The 9,964-nt window shown below is 39.9% G+C and overlaps 1 protein-coding gene across 4 annotated transcripts in view; it reads right to left on the reverse strand.

Moving 5' to 3' along the window:
- The window catches only part of LOC140554406 (E3 ubiquitin-protein ligase TRIM21), a 58,938-nt gene extending 49,104 nt beyond the window's left edge, over nucleotides 1-9,834 (reverse strand). For all 4 annotated transcript variants that reach the window (XM_072677366.1, XM_072677364.1, XM_072677363.1 and 1 more), the window contains exons 1-2: nucleotides 9,335-9,834; nucleotides 9,152-9,204 (exon numbers count right to left, since the gene is read on the reverse strand). The gene's annotated coding sequence lies outside the window, so the exon portion shown is untranslated. The remainder of the gene's footprint in view (nucleotides 1-9,151; nucleotides 9,205-9,334) is intronic.
- Between the last annotated feature and the right edge of the window lie 130 nt (nucleotides 9,835-9,964).

Consider the following 9,964-nt stretch of genomic DNA (forward strand, 5'->3'; position numbering starts at 1 on the left):
GACTAACACTGCATTATTATTTTCCACTTGCTGAACCTCTTACCTTATTCAGGATGTATTAGATTGCAGCTACTCAACCTTTACCAATGCTGTATTATCCTAGGAGATGCTAGTAGTTCGGTTGCTAACACATTCCAGTATGTATTGAGAGTTACTGAATTGTATCTCTGAATTGTTAGTTTGCCTATTCCTTGCTAACCTTCATCCAGGATGTATTTGAATTTAGCACCACAACATTGTATTACTTCAATATTGTATTATCCCAAGCATGCTAATGGTTCTATTACTAACACACTTCCGGTATGTGTTGAGCCTTACTAGCTTTAGCATTACCTATAATGTATTATTCCTGTATTATAACGTGTTCCATTTCCTAACCTTCATCCAGTATGTACTGAAAATATTGTATTATCCTAAGCATGCTAATGGTTCTACTACTAACACACTTCCGGTATGTGTTGAGCCTTCTTCTAGCTTTAGCATTACCTATAATGTATTATTCCTTGACAACATGTGTTCCTTTTCCTAACCGTCACCCAGTATGTATTGAAAATATTGTATTATCCCAAGCATGCTAATGGTTCTACTACTAACACACTTCCGGTATGTGTTGAGCCTCACTAGCTTTAGCATTACCTATAATGTATTATTCATGTGACAACATGTGTTCCATTTCCTAACCCTCATCCAGTATGTATTGAAAATATATATATTTTTCCAGAGGTGTTAATGGTTCCTCTGCGGGCACATTTCCGGTATGTATTCTAAGTCGGAATATGATGTATATTGGATAAACAAACATACTAATGGGAATAAATGCCTAATGGCATGGTGGAATATACAGAGTAGACTTATTTTTGCCCATAAAATCATCCTCAGTGTCTTTTTATCATTGAATGTCAGTGCTAGTTTGCCCGTACCCTCAACTTCTAACGCCTCCCCTGCTTATCCTAATAACGGTGCTAGTTGACTTCAAACAGCATGTATGAATTAAAACGTCATGCTGGCAAACCATTAAAGTATAATGGCTCAAAAACGGCTTCACATTACTGCCACGATAAGTAGTCCTGGCTGACAGGTGAGTCCGCCAAATAAATAGTTGAAAGTGGCGTGATGGAATTATCCAGTGAGAACATGTGCCATTAAAATGTATGACCCCCCATGAGATGCCTCCTCTCGCACAATTACAAATTAGCCACACTGTCACGTTCAGTGCCGCGCTCCACCAGCAGATCCACAACTCAGCGCCCTCGTGCTGGAGGAATACGTAAGCTGGAGAATGAGAAGGTGTATAATGGGAGAGCGGCTGCATGGAGCCTTTGCTGGAGCTGTACTGGGTTAATGGTGAGGCCTTTTCCAGCAGGACATGCCCACATATAAGCAGTTAAGTGAGGTGTCTCCTCAAAGGCCTTAACATATTCAAAGATATATAATATCTACTTCAGGGGCTAGGGTTAGAAGGCCATTAGTCGGTATGTATTCTTTCAGTATAACTTTCAGTATGTATGCAACGTTTTCAACACACATGAAAAACATTCCATTATTCCAGGGTATGCTAACACACATCCAGTATGTACTGAATATCAGAAGCGCAACAGTTAGCAACATTGTAGAAACTTGTGTCCCATTTTCATACCCTCATCCAGTATGTACTGACATATAGCAGCACACCCACAACACTGTATTATGCCTGTGATGCAAACAAACATCCAGTATGTACTAAAAGTTAGAAACTCAACAGTTGGAGATGCTGGTGATTCAGTTGCTCAAACACTTTCAGTATGTATTTCAGTGTTTTTAGTATGTTTCTGTTTATTTTATCACACATTAAAAACATTGAATTTTTCCGAGGAATGTTAACACACATCCAGTATGTACTGAATTAATGTCAGAAACCAACAGTTAGCAACATTATAGAAACTTTAATTTTCGAACCCTCATCCAGTATGTACTGACAAAGTCAGAAACCCAACAGTTAGTAACATTATAGAAACTTCCACTTTCGAACCCTCATTCAGTATGTACTGAATTAATGTCAGAAACCCAACAGTTAGCAACATTATAGAAACTTCCACTTTCGAACCCTCATTCAGTATGTACTGAATTAATGTCAGAAACCCAACAGTTAGCAACATTATAGAAACTTCCACTTTCGAACCCTCATTCAGTATGTACTGAATTAATGTCAGAAACCCAACAGTTAGCAACATTATAGAAACTTTAATTTTCGAACCCTCATCCAGTATGTACTGACAAAGTCAGAAACCCAACATTTAGCAACATTATAGAAACTTCCAATTTTCGAACCCTCATCCAGTATCTACTGAATTAATGTCAGAAACCCAACAGTTAGCAACATTATAGAAACTTTAATTTTCAAACCCTCATCCAGTATGTACTGACAAAGTCAGAAACCCAACAGTTAGCAACATTATAGAAACTTCCATTTTCGAATCCTCATCCAGTATGTACTGAATTAATGTCAGAAACCCAACATTTAGCAACATTATAGAAACTTCCATTTTCGAACCCTCATCCAGTATGTACTGAATTAATGTCAGAAACCAACAGTTAGCAACATTATAGAAACTTTAATTTTCGAACCCTCATCCAGTATGTACTGAATTAATGTCAGAAACCCAACAGTTAGCAACATTATAGAAACTTCCACTTTCTAACCCTCATCCAGTATGTACTGAATTAATGTCAGAAACCCAACATTTAGCAACATTATAGAAACTTTAATTTTCGAACCCTCATCCAGTATGTACTGAATTAATGTCAGAAACCCAACAGTTAGCAACATTATAGAAACTTTAATTTTCGAACCCTCATCCAGTATGTACTGAATTAATGTCAGAAACCCAACAGTTAGCAACATTATAGAAACTTTAATTTTCGAACCCTCATCCAGTATGTACTGACAAAGTCAGAAACCCAACATTTAGCAACATTATAGAAACTTCCAATTTTCGAACCCTCATCCAGTATCTACTGAATTAATGTCAGAAACCCAACAGTTAGCAACATTATAGAAACTTTAATTTTCAAACCCTCATCCAGTATGTACTGACAAAGTCAGAAACCCAACAGTTAGCAACATTATAGAAACTTCCATTTTCGAATCCTCATCCAGTATGTACTGAATTAATGTCAGAAACCCAACATTTAGCAACATTATAGAAACTTCCATTTTCGAACCCTCATCCAGTATGTACTGAATTAATGTCAGAAACCAACAGTTAGCAACATTATAGAAACTTTAATTTTCGAACCCTCATCCAGTATGTACTGAATTAATGTCAGAAACCCAACAGTTAGCAACATTATAGAAACTTCCACTTTCTAACCCTCATCCAGTATGTACTGAATTAATGTCAGAAACCCAACATTTAGCAACATTATAGAAACTTTAATTTTCGAACCCTCATCCAGTATGTACTGAATTAATGTCAGAAACCCAACAGTTAGCAACATTATAGAAACTTTAATTTTCGAACCCTCATCCAGTATGTACTGAATTAATGTCAGAAACCCAACAGTTAGCAACATTATAGAAACTTCCACTTTCTAACCCTCATCCAGTATGTACTGAATTAATGTCAGAAACCCAACAGTTAGCAACATTATAGAAACTTTAATTTTCGAACCCTCATCCAGTATGTACTGAATTAATGTCAGAAACCCAACAGTTAGCAACATTATAGAAACTTTAATTTTCGAACCCTCATCCAGTATGTACTGAATTAATGTCAGAAACCCAACAGTTAGCAACATTATAGAAACTTCCATTTTCGAACCCTCATCCAGTATGTACTGACAAAGTTAGAAACCCAACAGTTAGCAACATTATAGAAACTTCCATTTTCGAACCCTCATCCAGTATGTACTGACAAAGTTAGAAACCCAACAGTTAGCAACATTATAGAAACTTTAATTTTCGAACCCTCATCCAGTATGTACTGACAAAGTTAGAAACCCAACAGTTAGCAACACTGTGTCGCTCTCGGGACGCTAGCGGTCCAATTTCGAACACAATTCCAGTATGAATTCAAAGTTAGCAACACACCCATTATTCCAGAGGCTGTTAGTGATTCATTTGCTAACACTTATCCGTTGTGTACTCAAAAGTTAGCAACACGACCATTAAGAAAACAATGCAATTATACCAGGGGGTGCTAGTGGTTCCGTTGCTAAGGATGTTAGCAGCACACCCATTAACAGCCTTGCTGGTGTGAGGCTGCGGCCCAAGGTTAATCCAAAGCCATTTAAGCCTTTGTTTCCCTTAGCTTAAAGAGCGTCAGAGAGAGAACAAATCTGCCTAAAATCATCATTAAAGACGGCGGGCGCGGACGACGGGCTACAATGTGACATTCTGTCAGAGTAAATATGGTTTAATAAATGAATTAGCTCCATAAATAATGGCTGTAATGACATTTTAGGGGACAATAAGTCTGAGCGTTGTCAGGAAATAGTTGATGTATGAGTTTCATGCCTCAGCAGTTCCTCAAAATGAATAGGCTCTGGAAGATAGCTGGGGCATTGCGACTAGCCTATTTCCCCCAGAATTATCTACTTGTTGTCAATTTGCACAGTGGAATTACACATGCAAATTGCGCTGCCTGCACAAACACCACTTGGAGATGATAAAAACAAATTAACAAAGGCTATAGAAGGAGGATTTATTTCACTCGCTCACCCAGGTCAAGCAATACATGTATTTGACGATTGTGTGTACCCAATTTTGGTGTAATTATATCTGCAAATTATTCTTTGTAATCTTATTATTCTTTCCCCCAACCTTCTCCTTACACTCATAATTAGCTTCTTTCGCGCCCCCCTCAAAAACAATTCAGCCGGCTGCCCCCGCACCCAACACCCCCCTCTCCCACCACGTCGGACTGGTGATGAACAATCTGATCCAGGCGTTGTCCCGCCTGGATCAGATTGGAGCTCCTACGTGCAAAGGGGCAAGGGTCAAGGGTTCTTAAACAAATAGGAACAACAAGAGGCCGGGCGTACGACCTGGCGAGCGCAGGGTCGGTCAGATAGGCCGACCCGTGCGCAGTCGGCGCGGCAAGGCGATTCATCATTTTCCGAGCTAAATGAGGAGTCCGCGGACCTCCGAGTTGGCTATTAGATATCTCATTTACTTTGTACACACTCAGCTAATCTGCTCTAATGAATTCCGCCACCCCGAGCCAGATCCAGATGACTTAAAATTATTACCATTTCCTCAGATGTGCTTTTTCTCATTTGAGGCTCAGCTCGGCTGGCTGGCGAAACCCAGCCTGTCACACTAAGATACTAATAATTAGGGGTTTAAGATGATTAGTTTATCTCGCCGCACTTACTGCCTCTTATCCGCCACAGCCAAAACTTAATAAGGGGGCTCCAAGTTTTAAACAGCCAACTCGAAATTACCAAGAAATGACAGAAATAATGAACTGGAGCCCGAGCCAAAGGAAAAAGTGCCACCGCGAGACAACAATAATTCAACTGTGAAATAGGAACACAATGTCTGGTAATCAATAAGAAAAATAATTTAGAAGTGGCCGTAAAAAGGGGCGCGGGGCTTGATGTAGCATGACCAATGACACTGGGTCACCAAATTACCTTAAAAAGTTCATGCTGCCATTCAGTTGTCACATATGTAATTAAATTGGTATTAGGCATAAGGGGAAGCAGCGGGCTATCGGTTTGCAGTGCAGGGGACGTGGCGCAACAATCCCGCTGACATTTTTTAATATATCCGGGTGACTTAAGCGCATCAAATGCAGTTTAGGTCGGGCCATTGTAGATGAAATTGATCTTTAGACGGGTGAAATTTACATAAGCTCACACAAGGTCAGGCAAAGTTGGAGGACTCCTCTGGGCCTAGGCCGGGACTTCTGGGACTTTCAGTTCTGGTCATTCAATTTGGACTCGACAAAAGGTCTGAAAAGAACCGACAGATTTAACTTTTACTGTAAAAGTGCAAACGGTATTAGTGCTCCAGTACTGAACTATGCGTAGTGTGCATCTGCAAAATGAGGGACTACCATATATACAACATGAACATAAGCCTAACAGCAGGTAACCGTGTGAATGGTCGTACAGATGCTACCAATATATGCAGATATCTGCTATGTGCATTTAGATAGAGAGATATATATATATATTGTACATACAAGCTAATATAGTCCCTATGCTATTGCACATTCTCACAACCCCTAGTGTTTATATACTGTACATAGGCCACTGTTTCCAATAATAGCCAATTCTACATTGGGCTGCTAGAATTAGGCACCCACAAACACAGAGAATAACAGACAAATAATAACTAATAATAATAGATGAAAAAGGCTAAGATGTAAAAACAGCCTATATAAAGTGCACCCCTGGTCAAACATCCTGTTACTGTGAATAGGTCAGTGAGTGGAAGATGAACTAATCTGCAAAGGTCATGACGTTAAGGAGATTAAATGTTCACTTCAACATTTTAGCATTCAGCAAATTCACGTATTATTATCATTATAATTATACTGTACATTATAACAATACAATTATACAGCATCAAATTCAAGACAACTGCTCATAAGATTGCTAGAGTGGTAAATCAAGACCCCTGCTTGACTGCAAAAGTGCAGAAGACCTTGGATTTAGCAGACTGTGGAGTGGTGGTGCACTGTTCTACTGTGCAGCGACTCCTGCACTAATACGACCTTCATCGGAAAAAAAATTCTTCACCACGAAATTCAGAATTAGTGGTTTTCATAAGAATGTTTAAACAAGCCTAGGGCTCGTAAAATTGTGGGGTGTAAATATCACAAGTCAAGACAGTTTTGGGTTTTCAGGGTTTTGGTTTTGGCCTGTTTTACAGCTCTGCTTTCGTACCACTGTATTTCCCTCTGAAAAAAGGGTGTTTGAGGTTCTCGGATTATCACTTCCATATACCATGATCTCTCATTATTAAAAAATTCCATTGCAGGGCACCGATGAAGTTAAAGTAGAGCTCAGTTACGGCAATGAGCAGAGGTAGGTTTGGAGAAAACGGTGCTGAATTTCATGAAAAGAACACCTCTCCAACTGTGAAGCACAGGGGTGGATTGATTGTGCTTTGGGCTTGTGTTGCAGCCAGTGGCACAGGTGGAAGCAAACACCAAACATTTGTATAAAAAAATAACAAAAATGAAAAATATAAGGCTTCTACAGCAGGATAAAGATCCTTATGCCCTTATGCCCATGGCCTTACACTCCCCCGACCTAAACATCATTGAAAAACTGTGAATAGACGCAGTGCAGAAGTACAAGCTGTGATACTTGCCTTAAATACCTGCTATGTACATTCGCATAAAGGGTTTATATTAGAATACATGCATATATGCGTGTATTGTAATCTAAACTATATGTATTGTTCAGTCCAATTAAAACGTGACAACCTTAGGCATTTTTCAGGCAATTAAGACAATGAACGCGAGCATTTTCCTGTGCATCAGCGCAAGCCAAGCGGCAGAAGTAAATAGCATTTGCAGTCGGACCATTTAAGCACATAAACACTAAAGCGCACTGAAGGTAGTGGATCTAAATGAGCATGTTAAGCAGCAGGGTTTGCCGCCACAGGCTACGCCACATTTGCATACTAATCACGTGAGCGATAAGGTGACGCCCTCAGCTGTTTGAATAAATTGAACCAATCATTTTGCAAAAGGGTGGGGGTGTTTGGGGGGCGGTTGGGTGGTTGGAGGGGAGGGTGTGGGCGCTTAATTATCAACTGCCGAACAAACACTGAAGCTGAGCTGTTGTTCGTTTATTTCTGCTATGAATGAATGGAAAAATGCAGCCTCATGCTTCTACCAAGAAAAAGCAGAAGCGGGAGCGAAAAGAAATGTAGGTTATAGTCGTCAAAGTCAGGTGATAGCATAAGCTTTTAACATGCTTTTATTTAGATTCATGATTTTGCAGGCAATCATAGTCTATCATGTCACGATATTCCTCAACAGATATGTTTAATGTGTTTTGTAATGGATGGTAATTACAAAACACTGCTTTTTATATAAAAGCCATTAACTAGCAATTGAATATTTCCTTTATTTTGATTCATTTAAGGAACCATATCATGGACAAGTGGGTTTTCACCGCTTTCCACCTGTTTTTCCCACAGTAGCTTTTAGGTTAAGCTAAGCTAATGCTGTGTCGAAGTGCTCATAGGAAGGTTGTAGATAACAGATAGTTAGCTAGTAAATACAGCTTCCCTCCATTCGAGTGGTTGTCGGAAGATCCGTCAACGAAGCATGGAGATGGGAGATCGTAGGATATCCCAAAACAATGACAATGAGTCGTCCACAGACACTGCGAAATACCAAGCGAAGAGCCGCCAATGAAGCATGGAGATGGGAGATTGTAAGATATCCCAAAACAACGACATTGAGTTGTTGCCGAAACTGCAAGATACCAAGGGAAGATCCGCCAACGAAGCATGGAGATAAAAGATCGTAGGAGATACCGAAACGACGTCAATAAGTCGTAAACAAACACTACGAAATACTAAGCGAAGATCCATCAACGAAGCATGGAGATGGGAGATTGTAAGATATCCCAAAACAACGACATTGAGTAGTTGCCGAAACTGCAAGATACCAAGGGAAGATCCATCAACGAAGCATGGAGATAAAAGATCGTAGGAGATACCGAAACAACGTCAATAAGTCGTAAACAAACACTACGAAATACTAAGCGAAGATCCGCCAACGAAGCATGGAGATAAAAGATTGTAGGATATCCCAAAACAACGTCAATAAGTCGTAAACAAACACTACGAAATACTAAGCGAAGATCCGCCCATAAAGCATGGAGATGGGAGATTGTAGGATATCCCAAAACAATGACAATGAATCGTAAAACAAACACTGCGAATATATATATATATATATATATTCGCAGTGTTTGTTTATTTATATATATAAATATTAACGGCAGAGCGAGTTTGTTAAAAGGTGCCTTAGTTACAATTCAGTTAGTCAAGGTTGGTTCTTTTGCCCTATGGCGGACTATGGGACTGGTTTACGGCACTGCAACGGCTCACAGGAGCCTCATGGCTTAGCCTAGCCTAGCTTTTACCACTGTAACAGGGAAATTGTAATAATATCTTTATAATATCTATATATCTTACCAGATAGCGTTGCTGTCCTCTTGTCCTGTCCTCTCGGTGTGATGTGCTGTTAGCTAGCAGACAGAACGCAGTCAGGTTAGCTTTTAGCATAGCACAGTACCAGCTCGCTTCCCTGGGTTTGGCTTTCTAGAGTCTTACAGGTAAAATAATAATAATAATAATAATAATAATAATATTCTTTACCTTCTGGTGTGCGTTGAGCTCCAGTTTGGATCAGCTGAGGTAGCCAGTCTGTTTTAAGGAGAGGAAGCGATGGCAAACGTTAGCTAGCTAGCTGTTAGCCTAGCATAAATACCCGCTGAACTCGCAAGGCCTGGTAGAGTCTGGAGGTGATGAGCTGCTCTCTAGTATCAACAACACCATATTCTCCTGAAACTGGCTTCACATGTTAGCATTTTGCTAGCTAGCTTTGGGTGTTTACAAGCTTTCTGCAGAGGGTTGGGTTTGTTTACACTATTAAATAAATTAAATTAATTAATTAAATTAATTAAATTAAATTAAATGACTCAATGCTGTTATGTCTTGTTATTTAACTATGCTAATATAAATATATTTTTTATATATTTTTTGACGTCATGGGCCCTTTAATAACCGTGAGGCCGAATAGTTTCCTTGAATTTCCTTCAATTGCTGATCTAGGATCAGCTGCGCTGCCCACGCCGTCGTCTGCAGGGCAGCAGCGAGCAGCGTCAACACTGATTACAGATCAGGCACTCTCCAGCTCCAGCCAGCCAATGACAGCGCATTGGCTTCGCAGGTCATCTCCTCCCGGCGAATCAGCGCCGGCCTTCATTCGGAGTCCAGCGCTGCTCT

The sequence above is a fragment of the Salminus brasiliensis genome, chromosome 4, assembly GCF_030463535.1.
Source record: "Salminus brasiliensis chromosome 4, fSalBra1.hap2, whole genome shotgun sequence".
NCBI lineage: Eukaryota > Metazoa > Chordata > Actinopteri > Characiformes > Bryconidae > Salminus > Salminus brasiliensis.